Below are 22,692 nucleotides of genomic sequence, written 5' to 3' on the forward strand. Positions count from 1 at the left end.
AGAAATGTCTGTTTAGGTCTTTGTTTAGGTCTTCTAAACAGACATTTTTGTTTGGGTTTTTGATTGGGTTGTTTTTTTTTTTTTTTGATACTGAGCTGCGTGAGCTGCTTATATATTTTGGAGATTAATCCTTTGCAGTTGCTTCGTTTGCAAATATTTTCTCCCATTCTGAGGGTTATCTTTTTGTCTTGTTTATGGGTTCATTTGCTGTGCAAAATCTTTTAAGCTTAATTAGGTCCCATTTGTTTGTTTTTGTTTTTATTTTCATTACTCTAGGAGGTGGGTCACAAAAGATCTTGTTGTGATTTATATCAAAGAGTGTTCTGCCTATGTTCTCCTCTAACAGTTTTATAGTGTCTGGCCTTACATTTAGGTCTTTAATCCATTTTGATTTTATTTTTGTGTACGGTGTTAGGGAGTGTTCTAATTTTATTCCTTTACATGTAGCTGTCCAGTTTTCCCAGCACCACTTATTGAAGAGTCTGTCCTTTCTCCATTGTGTATTTTTGCCTCCTTTGTCATAGATTAGGTGACCATAGGTGTGTGGGTTTATCTCTGGGCTTTCTATCCTGTTCCATTGATCCTATATTTCTGTTTTTGTGCCAGTACCATACTATCTTGATTGCTGTAGATTTGTAGTAGTCTGAAGTCAGGGAGCCTGATTCCTCCAGCTCCATTTTTCTTTCTCAAGATTGCTTTGGCTATTCGGGGTCTTTTGTGTTTCCATACAAATTGTAAAGTTTTTTGTTCTAGTTCTGTGAAAAATGCCATTGGTAGTTTGATAGGGATTGCGTTGAATCTGTAGATTGCTTTGGGTAGTATAGTCATTTTCACAATATTGATTCTTCCCATCCAAGAACATGCTGTATCTCTCCATCTGTTTGTATCATCTTTAATTTCTTTCATCAGTGTCTTATAGCTTTCTGCATACAGGTCTTTTGTCTCCTTAGGTAGGTTTATTCCTATGTATTTTATTCTTTTTGTTGCAGTGGTAAATGGGATTTTCCCCTTAATTTGTCTTTCTGATCTTTTGCTATTAGTGTACAGGAATGCAAGAGATTTCTGTGTATTAATTTTTTATTCTATGACTTTACTAAATTAATTGATTAGCTCTAGTAGTTTTCCGGTGGCCTGTTTAGGATTTACTATGTATGGTATCATGTCCTGTGCAAACAGTGACAGCTTTACTTCTTTTTCAATTTAGATCTTTGTATTTCTTTTTCTTCTCTAATTGCTGTGGCTAAACCTTCCAAAACTATGTTGAATAATAGTGGTGAGAGTGGACAACCTTATCTTGTTCCTGATCTTAGTGGAAATGCTTTCAGTTTTTCACCACTGAGAATAATGTTTGCTGTGAGTTTCTCATATATGGCCTTTATTATGTTGAGGTAGGTTCCCTCTGTGCCCACTTTCTGGAGAGTTTTTATCATAAACTGGTGTTGAATTTTGTCAAAAGCTTTTTCTGCATCTATTGAGATGATCATATGGTTTTTATTCTTCTATTTGTTAATATGGTGTATCACATTGATTGATTTGCATATATTGAAGAATCCTTGCATCCCTGGGACAAATCCCACTTGCTCATGGTGCGTGATCCTTTTAATGTGTTGTTTGATTTGGTTTGCTCATATTTTGTTGAAGATTTTTGCATCTATGTTCATCAGTGATATTGGCCTGTAATTTTCTGTTTTGGTGATGTCTTTGGTATCAGTGTGTTGGTGGCCTTGTAGAACAAATTTGGGTGTTCCACCCTCTACAGTTTTTTGGAAGAGCTTGAGAAGGATAGGTGTTAGCTCTTCTCTAAATATTTGATAGAATTCACCTATGAAGCCATCTGGTCCTGGACTTCTGTTTGTTGGAAGATTTATTTAATGAAGTTTCAATTTCATTACTTGTAATTGGTCTGTTCATATTTTCTGTTTCTTCCTGGTTCAGTCTTGGAAGGTTGTACTTTTCTAAGAATTTGTCCATTTCTTCTAGGTTGTCCATTTTATTGGCATATAGTTGCTTGTAGTAGTCTCTTATGATCCTTTGTATTTTTGTGGTGTCAGTTGTAACTTCTCCTTTTTCATTTCTAATTTTATTGATTTGAGACTTCTCCCTTTTTTTCTTGATGCGTCTGCCTAAATGTTTTATCAGTTTTGTTTATCTTCTCAAAGAACCAGCTTTTAGTTTTATTGATCTTTGCTATTGTTTTCTTCATGCTATTTCATTTATTTCTGCTCTGATTTTTATGATTTCTTTCCTTCTACTAACTTTGGGTTTTGTTTGTTCTTCTTTCTCTATTTGCTTTAGGTGTAAGGTTAGTTCATTTATTTGAGATTTTTCTTGTTTTTTGAGATAAGATTGTATTGGTCTAAACTTCCCTCTTAGAACTGCTTTTGTTGCATCCCATAGGTTTTGCATTATCATGTTTTCATTGTCGTTTGTTTCTAGGTATTTTTTGATTTCCTCTTTGATTTCTTCAGTGGTCTCTTGGTTATTTAGTAGCATATTTTTTAACCTTCATGTGTTTGTATTTTTTACAGTTTTTTTTCCCCGTAATTGATTTCTAATCTCATAGTGTTGTGGTCGGAAAAGATGCTTGATATGATTTCAATTTTCTTAAATTTACTGAGGCTTGATTTGTGACCTCTGCTTTCAGTTCTTTTGAGTATATACCTAGGAGTGGAATTGCTGGGTCATATGGTAATTCATGTGTAGCTTCTTGAGGAACAGCCAAACTGTTTTCCTGGAGTTGTTCTTGACACCTGTGAACATGGTGACAGGTTGCAGAGATGGGGATGAGGTCTGACACTAGAACACAGAGTGAAAGGGAAGAAACTGGACCTCAGGAAAACAGCAGAAGCCCCAGTGAGTGGTCTGGCCATGCGCAGTGTTGGCATTTCTAACACATTCTCAAGTGTGATTTGGGACCTGTGTTGGCTTCACCTGGGTGCTGATTAGACCTGAATCATCTCAGGGCCTGTCCCAGAAGCATCTGTTTGTACTTCTCTAACTTAAATGTTCATGGGCATATTTCCTGGTCATCTCGTTAATGTGCATATTCTGAGAGGAGTGGTCTGAGAATCTGTATTTCCAACATGCTCTCAGGTGATGCTGGGCCTGCTGGCCCCTGGACTATACCTTGAAGAATAAGTGAGGATCAGTACTATCTGTGTATTGGAATCACCTGGTGAACTTTTCAAACATCCCGATGCCTGGGCCCAACCACAGAGGTTCTGATGTTATTGGTTTGGGGTGGGCCCTGGCATTCAGTATTTCAATAATGTTACCCATGAGAGTCTACCATGCAGCCAGGGTTGAGAACTTCTATTCTGGGTTGGGACATTGTCCTGTCTCTTGCACAGGTGTCCTCCTTCCCTCCTTCCTGCTTTCTTTCCAAACTCTCCTGCTTAAAACTGAGTCAGATTCCCAACAGATTGATATCTCTGGCTCCTCTTTGTCGTTCACGTTGCCTCCAGATGAATCCTCCTTAAGCTAGTGCTGAACAGACTGCTCCCTTGCAAAAACTTTCAATGACTCTCATTGCCCTCCATGAATAAAAAAGACCATGTACCTATCCTGTAAGCCTCTCCTTGGGGTAGCTGCAACCTATTTTTCCAGCCATGTCTCCCTCTTTAGTAAGCCCTGTATCTCAGGAAAACTAATTTCTGTCCTCTGAATATACCATGGATTTTCCTATCTTTCTGATTTTACTTGGGTTGACTGTCCATCTGGTTAATCTTTTCTGCATATCTGTCGGTCAAGGACCACCCCTATTTTTACTTCCTCTACGAAAGCCTTTCTTGATCTTTGCAATTGAAGTAATCCTTTTTCCTCCAGCACTTTGTTTCTTTCTTATAACATTTTCCCCTTTGTATTTCTGGGGTTTGCCTCTCCTCTCATTCTTCTTACTGGGTTGCAAACTCTCTGGGGGCCTCAGCCTCTTCTTTCTTATCTTTGATCCCCTGCTGGGCCTACTAAAGTGTCAGGCATATGGTGGGTGTCCACAAAGATTGGTTAAATTGTATCCAATTGAGTAATTTGCCTCCATGCTATTAATTCAGTTTTGACCTTGCTGCAGTATACTGACATTTTAATTTCTCTGCCTGACATTTAGTAAATCTTTAGGTATTTTACTTAAATAAATGATTTCCTGAAAGCTCCAAATGTTCTTCATAAACATGGGCTATAGCTTCTGCAGTGTCTTCAAAAGTTTACAGTGTTTTAATTTTTCACTCTGTACTAGTTTGTTAGCATTATTGTCTTCCTGGTGTCCTGAGACAGTGTGGGATCTGGTAGAAAGTCAGAGGCCACGTTCATTACACTTGCAAAGACTCATTATGTTCCTAAAAACTTTGGAGTGCTGTGGTGATGAGCCATGATTCTAGGAAAACCCATCCAGCTCTGACTCCTCCTCACTGTTGGGGTGGGAACCTCTTCAGTAGTTAAGTGGGTGATGGGACTTGGAAGGTAATGACGTTTCCTGCAATTAGATCGTGTCCCCATCAGTTGCTTGCAATCCTATAGGAACAATTATAAGGAATCCCCTCTCATCTGGCACAATGAGATATGCACATTTTCTAATGGGCTAATTAGTGTAGTTATCATTTTTTAGCCAAAAATGTCAATGTGTAGGATTTAATTAGTCTGCCCTAGGATTATAAGGTAACTTCTTAGTTTAGTCAGTCTGTCAGCATTTTCAGGATTTGGAAGGATGCTGGGAACTATCACCTACATATTTGCATGAACTTTTAAGACTTCTAGAAAGATTACTCTGACAAGCAGGTAAAGTCTCCAGAAATAAAATATTCTAAGTTAGATGGGTGGAAGAGTTGTGATCAAAGGACTATTTAGTTAGTGGAAAGTGTAAAAAACAGGCCTTGACATCAATTATTCTTATTTCTACATTTCAGGACTGAGGTGGTTCAGACATTGTAGTCTCTGCTTTAGACTCCTTTGGTTTCTCGTAGCAGAACCTGATTCCACCTGGTTAAGCTACATGGGAATTTATTGCCAGGATATTGGGTAATGCACAGAATGAAGGAGACCCTGAATAACTCAGCCATGCAATGTAGGAGACCAGAGAAGCTTCTGGGACATAGGTAGCAGGAACTAGTGGGCAGTCTCTTCAGGATTCTGCTGGTAAAACAAACGTGTTGCAAATAATTTTAGTTCTTTTGGTTTTCCAGGGAAAGAGAGTTGGATTGGCCTGTCTTGGGTCATGGAATGGGTCAAATAGCATCCCCTCTATTCATGTCCACCCAGAACTTCAAAACATGGGACCTTATTTAGAATAAGGCTTTTTACGGATGTAACTAAGGTAAGGGTAGAAATGAGGCCATACTTGATAAGGGTGGGTCCTGCATCTGATGAGAATGTCCTAATGAGAGTCAGAAAAGAAGGAGGCTCAGAGACACAGAGAAGGAGGTGAGATAGGACTGATGTGTCTACAAGCTGAGGAACACCGAGGATTGACAACATCCACTGTAGGTTGGAAGGGAGACAGGGGACAGTTTATCCCTCAGAGCCTCCAGAAATAACCAACCCTGATGGCAGCTTGATTTTGGACTGGGTTCCTCCTAAACTGTGAGAGAGTAAGTTTTTGCTGTTTTGAGCCAGGAAGTTTGTGGTAATTTGTTTTGGTACCCTTAGGAAACAAATACAGGTCATATGTCCATTCTTTGTCCAGGAGAAGTAGGTACCTTAACTGACAACCTCACTGTAACTGTGTGCAGTGGGCTAAAGGGACTTCCCCAAAGCAAATCCAGTGGTGTCATAAAAAAAAGAACATGAATGGGTGCAGAAACCATAGGTATGTCCATTACATATCATACAGTCCTATTTTCCCTGGAGGGCTGGGGGACGAGGATGGGAAATGCGCTGTCTGGTACCTGCCTCAAGTATAATGTGAAGCATATCCTCAGATTTTGCAAAGTTACAGCTAGTAATGCTACAAGTCTTTTGGAGGAGAATTGGTGGCATGGTGGGGGCAGGGGGTGAAAGATACAGAAAGGCAATGTATAGGACAAAGGCTTTGTTTATATGGTCAGGATATGATATATGATCAAATATGATAGATATGGGTCAGGAAGGAAAACTCTGAAATGAATGAAAATTTACTGCTGTATTAATTAAAAGCATCTCGGAATAATGATCCCACTTCATTCTTTGACTGGGACATTGTGACAAATGTGGGTTGATAATCAAAAGAATAAATTCTAGCTTATGTGCAGAGAAGTCACAATGGGCTAAGTGGAAATCGTTAATCTCGTATTCCATTCCCCTTAAGTTATTAGGTGTCTGGTGGCCAGAGAGGTATCTTTGTGTTTATTTCTTTTGCAACTCTAAAAACAACAACAACAACAGCAACAAGAGCAACAAGAGCTAGTATTTATTGAGGGCTTTCTATGAGCCAAGAACCATGCCACATGTGTCACACATGCATCATTTTATTTAATCCTCAAACAACTCAATATTGTTGATATTGCTAGTGACTCTGATTTTGTGGTGTGGAAACAAAGGTCTAGACAGGTTCAGTAACTTGCCTAGAGTCACATACTGGTAAGTGGTGATGCTAAGATTCAAACCCCAGAGTCTTGACCCCAGAGACTAAATTCTAAAGTAACTGTTTAGCTGTTATGTGTACCCTCACAGTATCTATGTCATTTCATTAAAGAATTAACTACTTTTTTTGGTTGTTGCTATAATCTTTCCTTCAAAAGCCCAGAAGCCTTGCTCATGTGGCATGTCCTTGAAAACTTTCAAATGTCAGTGGAATAAGCTAGAACTTTCTTTGTGCCATGAAGTGTACTGTCTGCTAAGATAATCTCTTTCCTACTGGGAAATATGTATAATATGAACTGGTTTATCTAGATTGAAAATCAATCATCAAGGCCACTGACGATGCTAAAAAAAAATAATCAAAAGCAGTTAGCATACAAATGAAAGTGATTCCCTGTAACTCTATGTGGGATAAATTTCCTGAACCACACCGATAAATCAAGGTTGTGGAAGCTCAGTTATAAAGGAAGATAGATTGAACAGTTTTCCTGTTACAAACAAGCTGTTGGTACTATGTATCTATCAGCTAGTTATTCAGGTCTAATTTAGGAATGTGCAAGTAAACATGGCCAAATATATTTAAATATACTTGCGCTCAAAGTTGCCAAGTAATGCTCTGCATTGACATAACTAAATTATTTCTGGAATCTTTGAAGTTCCTTTTGCGTAACTGTAATAAGAAATTCTCTGCTATAAGAAAAGTAGTTTGTAAATACCCCCCCTCCTTTTTTTCCCATTCTTTGAGATTAAATTTTTGTTGTTGTTTATTAATGGAGGGCTTTTTGATTTCATAGGACCCACTGTTGGAGCATACTCTCTCAGTTGTGTTGAGAGACTTCCCTGCTGGTATTTTAGAGATACAGATGAAGCCAGACAGATCAAGCTGCTTCTCATTCTCATCCCAAGAAGCTGGCTGACTGCAGGGCCTCCGGACTCTGTCAGGTACTGCAGTAATTTGTATCAGGACTTTGGGGCTTTAAATCAATAGACAGGATGCTTTTCTTGACTGGCCTTAGGCTCTTTCTTCTAATCTGCTCCAAACCTCTCCCGTATTGTTCCAAGAGATCTAACCAAATGTGCTTGCCCTAGCCTGCATGGGATGTTTCCCTAGGTAAGAGCTAAGAGCATGTGTTCTGGAATCTGACTGCCTGGCTTCCAGTCTTGAATTTTTCATGCCCTGGCTTGTGAATGGGGAAGTGACTTAATTTTCTATGTACCTGAGCTACCTCATCTATAATATGCATATAATAAAGTATCTAGCTTATATAATTGTTTTGAAGTTTAAATGGGATAATCCAGATAGAGTCATTAACATGGATCCTGGCACATAAGGATCCTGCCAAAAAAATGTTTATTAGCTAAACACAAGTCCTGCAGTTAGTGAACATTATTGATCTTACCTGCCCAGCATAATTCCCCTTCTTGCAAATTTATGTCTTGCTTTTCCACTGGGGAATCATACCTTGATTAAGCTTGGTCCATGTGGTTTGGGTGGTTGACTTGTCCTCTCTCTTATCCTCAAGTCCAGAAGGGGCCTTATGATACAGATTTGACAAATCAGCCTATTCCATTCCCTCATGGCCACAGTGACTGGGTCAAAGACGGGTTTGAGACCCAAGTGGACCAATGAAACTTTTCCTGGACTTTGATAGAGTGTTGGGAAACAGAAGCTGATGTTGCTAAGATGCAGGATGTAAGCCTGGAGGTGCCAGGGGCCACTACGGGGACTGGGCGTGCCTGAGAGAGGGAAAACAGAACAGAGAGATGGAGTGAGAGAGACTGAGTCTTGGAAACTGGCATCCTTGGTGCTAGGCTTACCACTGGACTTTGAAAACACTGAGCCCAATAAATGTCATTTTGCTGAAGCCAGTTTGATTAGATTTCCAACACTTAAAACTAAGGTGACCATGTGTCCTCATTTTGGGACAGTCCTACTTTATTTTATACCTGTTCTCCCAGCATAGTTATTAATAGTGTCTTATTTCACTCTTGGAAGTGTCCTAATTGAGAGGATAAATTTAAAACCCAAAAGTCCAGACCAATGCAGCCACACTGAAGAAATACCCCTGTGGAGTCCCAGTTCCCACCAGCTTCTCAAATCATTCAGCACATACCGTGTTCTGACTGGAGAGAGTTCTGCTGAACACACTTATCTCCATCTCTAATGAGGGTCTAGGGCTCCTTCTAGGTTGGCAACTGCCATTATGACTCCCTTATTCCAGCTCTGACATTTAGGCTATGGCTACTTAACAGTACCTAGGAGCCTTGCCCTGGTAGCAACAAGGTATACTTTTCTGGTTAAGCAGTCAGCCTCACTAGTATATCTCTCTCTCATCCTCTGTGTCTCCCTCCCTCCTCCTCCTTGAGTACTCACACATGCATCCCCCACCCCCCACACGTACACATGCAACATTGGCCTAGATAAACACCACCAGCTCCCTTCGCTTATTCCATCACCATGTTTGCTCACTTTCCAGTTGTGCTAAAGGGCACAGATGTGTGTTGGGAGTTGGATGGGCAGACAAATAAGGTCACTAGGATCATTTTACAGGCCGTTGAAGATGCATTGGATAATATTTGCCCTGTAGTAAGTTATGTTGTCTTCTTTGAATCTCTTGTTTTTCCCTGTTGATGAAGCAATACACTGGTCTTGAGTCCAAGTTTCATCCTTACCAACTGTGTATATATATATAACTTTATATATATATATAACTATATGTATAGTTTGTGTTTTTTTTGGAGGGGAGTGGGAGACAAAGGTTACTTATATGAACAAAAATTGTTGTCTAGGCAACATGAGTTAATACCCATTGTTAATATTTATTGAGTATTTACTCTTTGCCAGGCCTGTGCTTAAGTACTTTCTGTGTATCATATCATTTAATCCTCACAATGCCTAGTATGTATCATTAGCTTATACCTTTTTCAGATGAAGAAATTAAAGCAAAAAATGGGCAGAATCAGAATTCAAACCCAGGTCTGTGTGATCCTAGGTCTGTGCTTCTCCAGCTGATGTTATTCTGCTCATTTGTGTATGCGGACGGACACTCAACCTGAAGTCAGGAGCTCTGGTTTCCATTTCCCTCTCTGCCTTTAACCAGCTGGGTGACCTTTGGCAAGTCAGTTTACCAAATTGGCCTTTATTTCCCCATCTGACAAACGAGGGACCAGATTTGATGACTCCTAAGGTTCCATGGGGCCTGAAGATTTTATGATTCTAGGTGTTTGGATTTGGGGTCAGGAGTTCAGTTTTTCTTTAAGGTTGTAAGGTCTAAATCTTCCCTTTGGTGGGGGATGCATTTTATCAGTCACCAAGGCTTCCAGCTGCAAATCTGGAATAAAGGAGAGGGGGTGGTTGGTGACTGTGATGAAGGAGAAGAATTTCCTGCTGCCAGATATTTAGAAAATGGTGAAATTTGCATTGAAAAGTATATTATTAGTAGTAGAAAATAATGATTAATGCCATTTCATGTTCTTTTAACAAGTCATATTAGGTAATAAACAATGATAACACTATGCATGATCGCTGATCCTTGTGACATTCAAAACAGATTCAAAATTCCCATTCCACATACAGGACTCAGTTAGCGCACAATGTTAAATTCAAACTTAGGGGTCAGATTTAAAATTTAAATGCATATCCTCTTTGCGTATCTTTTTTTTTTTTTTTTTGCGGTTCGCGGGCCTCTCACTGTTGTGGCCTCTCCCGTTGCGGAGCACAGGCTCCGGACACGCAGGCTCAGCAGCCATGGCTCACGGGCCCAGCCACTCCGCAGCATGTGGGATCTTCCCGGCCCGGGGCACGAACCCGTGTCCCCTTCATCGACAGGCGGACTCTCAAGCACTGCGCCACCAGGGAAGCCCTGCATATCTATTTTGACACAGCATTACAAATTACTCACTGTAATATGAATTAAAGATGGACTTTAGTACAATGGGGGAAACATTAAAAGAAATTCTGTTTAAATTTAAATCCCCTTTTTCCCTTTTCAGATTTTCTCCCCCATATTTATCCCTCAATGTATCTGCTGATTATCAAAAGTATTGCTGTTTAAACAGTAACTTGTTCATTTACATTTTATTGTTTTTTGCTGGTAGCAACTGCCAAGAAGTAGTGTTGATATCCTGAATCACAATTAGTTCATTGTGATGTTCCTAAATGAGAGAATTTTAAAAGTACTCTGTCCTATCTACATTTTAGTATTTACCTAATGTACATAGTGTAGGGGGAACTGATGTCAAAAAAGGGCCGAGTGGCAAATGTGCTTCTAAGTCTATTACAATAGAGCCAGTGAAATGTGCAAAATGACAAATTAAATTTAGTGTTCACGTGCATTGCCAATTTGTTTGGGGGGTAAAAAGCAGCACCCTTTGCTAACCCAATAAGAATTAATCAGATTTTAATTACATGATGTGCAACCTGGACTGTTTAGCACATTTATGCTGAGTAATCCCTGGGGCATCTCAAACCAAATAAAACTTCCGTCTTCTAAACCATGGGTTTGGTTTTGTGTTAATCATTTTTGGACCTTCTAATTTTTTTTTTTTTGACAACCTCATTTCTTCTATGACACTAATAATTTCCTTTGGGTTTTTCTTTCTTACGGAAAGGAACAATTTGCTCTTTTGTGTAAAGTGAAGGCAATGCCAGTCTCCGTGTCAGGGCCTGAAATTGTTTTCCCTGTATTTGCAAATATCCTCCCTGTTTTCATCTACCAGGGAAGCTCCCTGAGGTTAGGGGTGCAGTTTGTCACTACAGAGATGGAGCCTGACATTTTGGCCTCATTAACGTGGTGTTATATAACAAAGCGAGTGAACCTCAAACTTAATTTAGCAAAACAACCAAGCCCATAAAAAAGGGCAGGAAAAGAAAATCAGAGGTGCTTCCAGTAAACTTTTATTATTGAACCTAAACATTTTTCTTAAAATTGCCATAAGCTTCCTAGCTCTGTGCTGGTACTTAGGAAGTTCCACTCACGGATGCTAGCAAAAAGTTTCCACACGAGACTCAGTAGATGGAAAGAAATTCCCAGTTGCCTTCATTTTTGAGCTTCTTCAATTTCTGGAGGTCCTTGTTTAGCCTTTGATAAAATCAACCCTGAACTAATCAATGAGAAATTGCTGGGACTATGAATCCTGCAAAATCAATAAATTTGTATAATAATTACACAAGCATATTAGAGAAGCATGAGAGCACATAGGCAAGCAAACCCCAGGAAACATGCTCTTGAAATCTTTAAAACTCAGCCAGATGTGATGAAGTTTTACATACTTTGCTCTGGTTTAGGATAATCCTGGCATTTAAGAGAAAGACTATCGTAAGACTCTCCTCTAATTTATGCAAGTTAAAAAATTAACATATGTAACTCCTTTAAAAGCCCAAGTTATTAGTGAGTAGAACAGTTTAAATGAATTTTGAAAGAAAAGAGACCGGTTCGTCCTGGATGCAGGGTCCTATCATCTGCCTGAAATGCCAAGTCCGTTCTCTTCCCCAACACCGTTCATACAGGCAAATCCAGTAACTGCTCACGGCTGCATTCTTATGATCTGCCCCAAGACGATGACTCTCCTTCTACCAGCCCAGGTCACTAATCTTGTTGTTCTTCTCAACCCAAAATTGTGGTGTCATGAAGAGAGAGCTGAATTGGAAACACACTTGAGTTCTAGTTACGACTATACCAGAAGCCCTTTAAATCTCTCTCAGCCTCAGTTTCCTTATCTCTAAAATGATTACAATGATGCTGAGTATATAAGGTGAAGTGTTGGTAAAAGCGCTGTCTAAATTGTTTACATTCTGTAGTTCCTGGATAACTTCCTGATCTAGAATAACTTCATCTCTGAGTAGAAGAGTCACAGTAGAGGCCTGTGATGGTTAGTTTTTGTTTTTGTTTTTTAAAATATCTTTATTGGAGTATAATCGCCTTACAATGGTGTGTTAGTTTCTGCTGTATACCAAAGTGAATCAGCTATACATGTACATATATCCCCATATCTCCTCCCTCTTGCGTCTCCCTCCCACCCTCCCTATCCCACCGCTCTAGGTGGTCACAAAGCACCGAGCTGATCTCCCTGTGCTATGTGGCTGCTTCCCACTAGCTAGCTATTTTACATTTGGTAGTGTATATATGTCCATGCCACTCTCTCACTTCGTCCCAGCTTACCCTTCCCCCTCCCTGAGTCCTAAAGTCCATTCTCTATGTCTGCATCTTTATTCCTGCCCTGCCCCTAGGTTCTTCAGAAACCTTTTTTTTTTTTTAAGATTCCATATATATATGTTAGCATACGGTATTTGTTTTTCTCTTTCTGACTTACTTCACTCTGTATGACAGTCTCTAGGTCCATCCACCTCGCTACAAATAACTCAGTTTCGTTTCTTTTTATGGCTGAGTAGCATTCCATTGTATATATGTGCCACATCTTCTTTATCCATTCATCTGTCGATGGACACTTAGGTTGCTTCCAAGTCCTGCCTATTGTAAGTAGAGCTGCAATGAACATTGTGGTACATGACTCTTTTTGAATTATGCTTTTCTCAGGGTATATGCCAAGTAGTGGGATTGCTGGGTCGTATGGAAGTTCTATTATTAGTTTTTTAAGGAACCTCCATACTGTTCTCCATAGCGGCTGTATCGATTTACATTCCCACCAAGAGTGAAAGAGTGTTCCCTTTTTTCCACACCCTCTCCAGCATTTATTGTTTGTAGATATTTTGATGATGGCCATTCTGACCGGTGTGAGGTGATACCCCGTTGTAGTTTTGATTTGCATTTCTCAAATAATTAGTGAAGTTGAGCATCCTTTCATGTGTTTGTTGGCAATCTGTATATCTTCTTTGGAGAAATATCTCTTTAGATCTTCTGCCCATTTTTAGATTGGTTTGTTTGTTTTTTTGATATTGAGCTGCCAGAGCTGCTTGTATATCTTGGGATTAATCCTTTGTCAGTTGCTTCGTTTGCAAATATTTTCATCCATTCTGAGGGTTGTCTTTTTGTCTTGGTTATGGTTTCCTTTGCTGTGCAAAAGCTTTTAAGTTTCATTAGGTCTCATTTTCTATTTTAGTTTTTATTGCCATTTCTCTAGGAGGTGGGTCAGAAAGGATCTTGCTGTGATTTATGTCATAGAGTGTTCTGCCTATGTTTTCCTCTAAGAGTTTTATAGTGTCTGGTCTTACATTTAGGTCTTTAAACCATTTTGAGTTTATTTTTGTGTAGGGTGTTAGGGAGTGTTCTAATTTCATTCTTTTACATGTAGCTGTCCAGTTTTCCCAGCACCACTTATTGAAGAGTCTGTCCTTTCTCCATTGTGTATTTTTGCCTCCTTTATCAAAGATAAGGTGACCATATATGCATGGGTTTATCTCTGGGCTTTCTATCCTGTTCCATTGATCTGTATTTCTGTTCTTGTTCCAGTACCATACTGTCTTGATTACTGAATCTTTGTAGTATAGTCTGAAGTCAGGGAGCGTGATTCAGGGAGCGTGATTCCTCCAGCTCCGTTTTTCTTTCTCAAGATAGCTTTGGCTACTTGGGGTCTTTTGTGTTTCCATACAAATTGTGAGATTTTTTGTTCTATTTCTGTGAAAAATGCCGTTGGTAGTTTGATAGGGATTGCATTGAATCTGTAGATTGCTTTGGGTAGTATAGTCATTTTCACAATGTTGATTCTTCCAATCCAAGAACATGCTATATCTCTCCATCTGTTTGAATCATCTTTAATTTCTATCATCAGTGTCTTATAGTTTTCTGCATACAGGTCTCTTTTTGTCTCCTTAGGTAGGTTTATTCCTAGGTATTTTATTCTTCTTGTTGCAGTGGTCAGTGGGAGTGTTTCCTTAATTTCTCTTTCAGATTTCTCATCATTAGTGTATAGGGATGCAAGAGATTTCTGTGCATTAATTTTATATCCTGCTACTTTACCAAATTCATTGATTAGCTCTTGTAGTTTTCTGGTAGCCTCTTCAGGATTCTCTATGTATTGTGTCATTTCATCTGCAAACAGTGACAGCTTTACTTCTTCTTTTCCTATTTGGATTCCTTTTATTTCTTTTTCTTCTCTGATTGCTGTGGCTAAAACTTCCAAAACTATGTTGAATAATAGTGGTGAGAGTGGACAACCTTGTCTTGTTCCTGATCTTAGAGGAAATGGTTTCAGTTTTTCACCATTGAGAATGATGTTGGTTGTGGGTTTGACATATATGGTCTTTATTATGTTGAGGTAAGTTCTTTCAATGCCTACTTTATGGAGGGTTTTTATCATAAATGGGTGTTGAATTTTGTCGAAAGCTTTTTCTGCATCTATTGAGATGATCATTTGGTTTTTATCCTTCAATTTTTTAATATGGTGTATCACACTGATTGATTTGTATATATTGAAGCATCCTTGCTTTCTGGGGATAAACCCCACTTGATCATGGTGTATGATCCTTTTAATGTGCTGTTGGATTCTGTTTGCTAATATTTTGTTGAGGATTTTTGTATCTATGTTCATCAGTGATATTGGCCTGTAGTTTTCTTTCTTTGTGACATCTTTGTTTGGATTTGGTATCAGGGTGATGGTGGCCTTGTACGATGAGTCGGGAGTGTTCCTCCCTCTGCTATATTTTGGAAGAGTTTGAGAAGGATAGGTTTTAGCTCTTCTCTAAATGTTTGATAGAATTCACCTGTGAAGCCATCTGGTCCAGGGCTTTTGTTTGTTGAAAGATTTTTAATCACAGTTTCAATTTCAGTGCTTGTGATTGGTCTGTTTATATTTTCTATTTCTTCCTGGTTCAGTCTCGGAAGGTTGTGCTTTTCCAAGAATTTGTCCATTACTTCCAGGTTGTCCATTTTATTGGCATAGAGTTGCTTGTAGTAATCTCTCATTATCCTTTGTACTTCTGCATTGTCAGTTGTTACTTCTCCTTTTTCCTTTCTAACTCCATTGATTTGAGTCTTCTCCCTTTTTTTGTTGATGAGTCTGGCTAATGGTTTATCAATTTTGTTTATCTTCTCAAAGAACAAGCTTTTAGTTTTATTGATCTTTGCTATAGTTTTCTTCATTTATTTTTCATTTATTTCTGATCTGATCTTTAAGATTTCTTTCCTTCTGCTAACTTAGGGGTTGTTTTGTTCTTCTTTCTCTAATTTCTTTAGGTGTACGGTTAGATTGTTTGTTTGCAATGTTTTTTGTTTCTTGAGGTAGGATTGCATTGCTCTAAACTTCTTAGAACTGCTTTTGCTGCATCCCATAGGTTTTGGGTCATCCTGTTTTCATTGTCATTTGTTTCTAGGTATCTTTTTATTTTCTCTTTGATTTCTGCAGTGATCTCTTGGTTATTTAGTAGTATATTGTTTAGCCTCTATGTGTTTGTATTTTTTACAGTTTTTTCCTGTAATAGATATCTAGTCTCATAGCGTTGTGGTTGGAAAAGATACTTGATACGATTTCAATTTTATTAAATTTACCAGGGTTTGATTTGTGACCCAAGATATGATCTATCCTGGAGAATATTCCCTGAGCACTTGAGAAGAAAGTATATTCTGTTGTTTTTAGATGGAATGTCTTATAAATATCAATTAAGTCCATCTTGTTTAATGTGTCATTTAAAGCTTGTGTTTCCTTATTTATTTTCATTTTGGATGATCTCTCCATTGGTGAAAGTGGGGTGTTAAAGTCCCCTACTATGATTGTGTTACAGTCAATTTCCCCTTTTATGGCTGTTAGCATTTGCCTTATGTATTGAGGTGCTCCTATGTTGGGTGCATAGAGATTTACAATTGTTATATCTTCTTCTTGGATTGATCCCTTGATCATTATGTAGTGTCCTTTTTTGTCTCTTGTAATAGTCTTTATTTTAAAGTCTACTTTGTCTGATATGAGAATTGCTACTCCAGCTTTCTTTTGATTTCCATTTGCATGGAATATCTTTTTCCATCCTCTCACTTTCAGTCTCTATGTGTCCCTAGGTCTGAAGTGGGTCTCTTGTAGACAGCATGTACAGGTCTTATTTTTGTACCCATTCAGCCAGTCTATGTCTTTTCGTTTGAACATTTAATCCATTAGCAGTTAAGGAAGTTATCTATATGTATGTTCCTATTACCATTTTCTTTATTTTGGGGGGTTTGTTATTGTAAGTTTTTTCCTTCTCTTGTGTTTCCTGCCTAGAGAAGTTCCTTTAGCATTTGTTGTAGAGCTGGTTTGGTGATGCTGAATTCTCTTAGCCCTTGCTTGACTCTAAAGGTTTTAATTTCTCCATCGAATCTGAATGAGATCCTTGCCAGGTAGAGTAATCTTGGTTGTAGGTTCTTACGTTTCATCACTTTAAATATGTCCTGCCACTCCCTTCTGGCTTGCAGAGTTTCTGCTGAAAGATCAACTGTTAACCTTATGGGGATTCCCTTGTATATTATTTGTTGCTTTTCCATTGGTGCTTTTAATATTTTTTCTTTGTATTTAATTTTTGATAGTTTGATCAATATGTGTCTTGGCGTGTTTCTCCTTGCATTTATCCTGTATGGGACTCTCTGTGCTTCCTGGACTTGACTATTTCCTTTCCCTTTTTAGGGAAGTTTTCAATGATAATCTCTTTAAATATTTTCTCAGTCTCTTTCTTTTTCTCTTCTTCTTCTGGGACCCGTGTAATTCAAATGTTGATGCTTTAATGTTGTCCCAGAGGTCTCTGAGACTGTCCTCAATTCTTTTCATTCTTTTTTCTTTACTCTGCTCTGAGGTAGTTATTTCCACTCTTTTATCTTCCAGGTCACTTATCCATTCTTCTGACTCAGTTATGCTGCTATTGATTCCTTCTAGAGATTTTTAATTTCATTTATTGTGTTGTTCATCATTATTTGTTTGCTCTTTAGTTCTTCTAGGTCCTTGTTTAACATTTCTTGTATTTTCTCCCTTCTATTTCCAATATTTTGGATCATGTTTACTATTATTACTCTGAATTCTTTTCCAGGTAGACTGCCTATTTCCTCTTCATTTGTTTGGTCTGGAGGGTTTTTACCTTGCTCCTTCATCTGCTGTGTGTTTCTCTGTCTTCTCATTTTGGTTAACTTACTGTGTTTGGGGTCTCCTTTTTGCAGGCAACAGATTCGTAGTTCCCATTGTTTTTGGTGTCTGCCAACAGTGGCTAAGGTTGTTTCAGTGGGTTGTGTAGGCTTCCTGCCTGAGGGGAATGGTGCCTGTGTTCTGGTGGATGAGGCTGGATCTTGTCTTTCTGGTGGGTAGGACCATGTTCGGTGGTTTGTTCTGAGGTGTCTGTGACCTTATTATGATTTTAGGCAGCCTTTCTGCTAATGGATGGGATTGTGTTCCTGTCTTGTTAGTGGTTTGGCATGGGGTGACCAGCACTGGAGCTTGCTATTTGTTGAGTGGAGCTGGGTCTTAGCGTTGAGATGGAGATCTCTGGGAGAGCTTTCGCCGTTTGATATTACATGGAGCCGGGAGGTGTCTGGTAGACCAGTGTCCTGAACTTGGCTCTCCCACCTCAGAGGCACAGGCGTGATACCCGGCTGGAGCACCAAGACCCTGTCAGCCACATGGCTTTTCTCTTTTCCAGTCTGTTTTGGATTCAGCCAGTGAGGGATGGATGATTCTCAGTGCACAGATGAAGGACACACACTTTGCCCTTAGGGTCTAAGGCCCCTGTCTTCTGTCCCCATAAGTTCTAGATCACCAGCTCATTATGAAAGGTAAAGCTCAGAAACAGCCAGGTGGGAGAGATGCAGAGGGCAAAGTATGGGGAGAGGACTCGGAGCTCCCATGCCCTTTCCAGGCTGCCATCCTCCCCAAATCTCTGAGTGTTTGCCAACCCGGAAATTCACTGAACTCCCTCCTTTTCTGGGTTTTTCTGGAGGCTTCACCTTCTTTATTTTGACTTAGGAAAAGGCACAGAGAGCATCACAGCCCCTTCGGAGGCTTTGCTTCCACAGCTGTGGAGATGGCTTCATTCTTAGGCAGTCAGGACCAAGCACCATGTGAAAAGACATATCCTTTGTGCAGCTCTGGAAGAAAGGACTGCCATAGCTGTTTGTAATGGCAGGGAATGCCAGCATGGGCAGATCTTCAAAGAGAATTGGAAAGTACCTGTACATATTGCAAACAAAAATCGAGGAATAAAACAGTTTGGTACTAGAACCATGTAAGCTCTAAACTGTACTTTATTATAGTTAAAATTTTTTCCCTTCAAAGTTTAATTTTATTTTTAAAGTAATAGAGCAATTCTGCATAAATTGCTTTATGAAATGGTTTTGTCTAATTCTTGAATGTGAGAAGGCAGACTGTAGATCTAGTGCTGTTATAATGGGTAATATTGCTACCTGTGGTCCGTAAGCAAGCTACAGATTCCTACATCTCAGTAAAGGAAAGAGGAGACAGCACAGACCCAAAGTCCCTAAACCTACACAAAATGGTAATAAAAGACAAAGGTTGGAATTAATTATTGTATTACCTTTGATCTTTAGAAGTTTTCTTCTACTTAAAACAGTCCTCTCAATGCTGGATATTAGCTTTATTTCTTCTGTTTTTGAATTCCAAATGATATTTTTGGAGTGAATAGTTATTTTCCATGGAATTTTAAAGACTTTTCTTATATACCAAGTAAGGCTTAAATTTTAGAAATCTGCTTTTGAAGCCAGAATTCTTTAGAAAAGCCAAAAGCTTTTGAATACAGTTTTTGATAGGCAATTCGTATTCTTTGAGAAACTAAGGGCCACTTTATTCAGGCTATATATGAAAATTAAATTTCAAAATCCGAACCTTCCTCCCCGACACCAATAATTGTTTTCTTTGGTGCTCCAGTTGGACTCATTCCTCAAGCCCCCCTGCAATGATTTTGATAACACCTAATTGTCTGAACTAAAATAAAATCTACTTGAAATACCTAAAGTGGTTTCCACTTGCCTGCACAAACCCTGACGAATAGTGAGTGTATGAGCATAATATAGCAGGGTATAGAAAGAGGAGGCTAGATATTTAAGACAGACTTGTCTTGATTTTCAGTTTTGCCTAGGGCCACTGTGTTTACCTTCTATCAAATGGGGACAGTTTAAAACTATGTGTGCAAAACATTTGAGACAGGCATGCATACAGCTCACCCAGAACAACATTCTTAAGTGAACCATTGCAAGTGTACATCTACAGACCCAGGTAACATTAGTCTTTAGTGTCTGCCCTGCAGAATAATTGAAATTAAGTTTTGCCCTGGAGGATTCTCCAGCCTGTGAGAGAGACTAGCAGCATCCAGACAACTCCAGGCTATTTTAGCAGTCGCTTTGTTGGAACTGGGGTGGTGTGGGGCATCTGTTTATTAAAGAACAGATTGTAAGGCTGGTCAAGGTGGATCACCAGGCCTCAGTAGACAAAACTGGCTGATGGGGTACCCACTTATATCATACCATATTTATTCTACCAGAAGCTGTTCAGTCAGTTAAAGAGGATGACCTTCAATGGTATAAATGAGGACTATTTTGGGGGGGTGGTGTCAAGAGTATGCTAGCAGCTATGAACTCTTGCCAAAATAAATTATTTTATTTACTTGTTTGTTTTTATTCCATCCTTCATCACGCAAATGTAGGCTTCTTGATAGGAGGGACCTTATATGTCGTGTTCACTGCTCTATCCTTAATAAATAATATGTTTTTATCTATTCAAATCATTCAAGAACCAAATATTGAATATGCACTATGACCCAGGTCCTGGGCTGGGCCCTGGGGATATAACAGTAAGAAGACTTGGCTTCATATGTTTATTGGTAGTAATAGGAAAAAAAAAATCATTAGTGAGGCATCTTTTCTGAAGTTGGGCTTTGAAAATTAAAAAAAAAGTCACCATCTTTTTATTGCGTACAATGTGTAGTAACACTGTTGGAGACTGATAGGGTGCCAGATATGGCTTTTATTTTACCTGTTAAAGAAGATTTATAGAGAGCTCAGAGAGGCTCAACAGCTAAACATTTTGATTTTAGTCTAATTGGAAAAGAGAATTTAATTTTACTGACAATTATAGGGGAATAAAGAATGCACTTAAATTGAAATTAAAAAGGAAAATAGTAAGCTAGTTTAGTTTATTGTGATATTGTAGTTTTTCCCTGATAATTTGTATTACATGGTCATATTCACAATCTCATAGAATACATTAAATTCTATGGTTTATTATAATAAGAATATTATACTATGTAAATTGATAGATAGCTTTAAAAGAAAAACACTTTTTTTTTGGTAAGTGAAAAGATTGAGCTCTTTACCTTGAAAGGGATTTGAAAATTAGGTCACCTTGTTCATTTTCTTCACATTATGGAATACAGGTCATTGAAGTCTAGCTTTGTTTAGCTTTCCTCGCTCCATTTTTGACAAAGTGATAAAGAACCTAGTTACTAACCTACTCAGCTAACAAAGATGGGGGGAATCACCTTCTCAAAAATGGAAAAGCATCTTTTCAAATGTATTAAGGGCCCATCAAATTCTGGACTTGAAATATATCCCACTTAGGGCCTGGGTGAGGAAGTGTGTGTTGAGGAGAGCATAGCTCCCGATTAGCTCCCTCGCCTGGGTATTGGGAGTTAAAGACCTCTGTGCTGTGCTTGGCTTCCCATTTCTTGGAAAATTGCTCTTTGAGAGCTGGGACAATGTCTCTGAAGCACTCATTATGTATTTTCTGAATATATGAAGAAAGCTTGGCAGCATCATCTGGTGTGGGGATCCTGATCTTTCTGAGCCTATATTTCTACCTGTCTGTACCTAAATTTCACATGTGTGTGATCAGGGGCAACTTACTTAACTTTTCCCAGCATCAGTTTCCCCATTTGTAAAATGGATATTCTCATATTATCTCCTTCATAGGACTGGAATAAATAGGATTGAATAAATGAGATAATCTGTGAGAAGGAGTTAGCACAGGGTCTGATACATCATGAACACTCATTATTGTGAATACTGAATGTCACCCATTATTACTATTATTAAAGGTGCATGTCCACATTCAGAGACAGGTACTGACATTGAGAGAGACTGACTTCATCATGGCCACACAGAGCCAGAACTAGGACTCACTTCATATGTCTACTAGCCCAGTTTACCTTCTATTATATAGATGCCAACAGTTCTGAAAGTGTTTTCTCAAAATCCTAATATTGTTTATGTTAATACGATGGAGAGGTCCTAGAAATTTCATTGTTCCAGCATCCAAACCACAAATCCCAGCAGTTCTCTATTACCCAGAAGGAATAAAAATTCTTCATCAGAATGAGCTAATGTTTTGACTCTGTAAACATGGTCCCTTCACTCTTAACCAGCTTCACCTCAGTGAATGCTGAATACATCTCTTAATTATTAGAGGAAAATTCTTTATGCTGCTTTCTGTGTTCCCCACCTTGTCCCTGGTGAATTTCTACTTCAGCCATCTTTCTCTATGTTTCTTCCTTCTCTGGTTCTTTAAAACTTGGTGTTTCTCAGATTTCCCTTCTTTTCTTGTGATCTATGCTCCCCTCGATTGATCTGATAGATTTTTCTAGGTTTAAGTAGTTGGTTACATCCAAATCTACGTCTCTAGCTCTGACTCTTGCCCCTCTCGCCCTAGGCTGGATTATTCAGCTCTCTACTCTCTTATTAGTTGGATGTCTGTGGCAGAAATGGCTAGATGCTTACCCTACCCTGTTCTTCTTTCTGGGCACACAGGAAGACTGTAATTGCTAGCCTCTCCTGCATTTAGTTTGGGAATGAGCCCTAGCTTATGGATTGATGTGAACGGAAATGATATGCACCAATCCCTCACTTTCCTATCCTCATGCCTGGAAGCAAAGTTCTCCAAGGTGGCAGAGTCACAGTACGGGAGGAGCCTGGATTCCTGAGTCACTCCTTGAAGGGGAGCTTCCTAGGAGAACTGCCCAAATTGCAATAGGCTGTAATATGAGCAAGGAATAAAAGTTTGTTAAGCCACTGAGATTTTCGGGCTATTTGTTGCCACACTAGAGCTTGATCTTTATTAATACAGTGTCTCTTAGGCACCTTGAGTTCTGCAGGTAGTCAATTTTCCACCTCAGTTGATGGCACCGTCCTCTATTCAGTCACCCAACTCATAGCCCCCTAGTTCTCAACTGAATCCAGTTAATAACCAACTCCTGTGGATTTTAACTCCCATATTTTTTCTTGGAATTATCTTTTTTAA

Source organism: Mesoplodon bidens (assembly GCF_964165515.1).
Source record: "Mesoplodon bidens genome assembly, chromosome: 11".
In the NCBI taxonomy this organism is placed as follows: Eukaryota; Metazoa; Chordata; class Mammalia; order Artiodactyla; family Ziphiidae; genus Mesoplodon; species Mesoplodon bidens.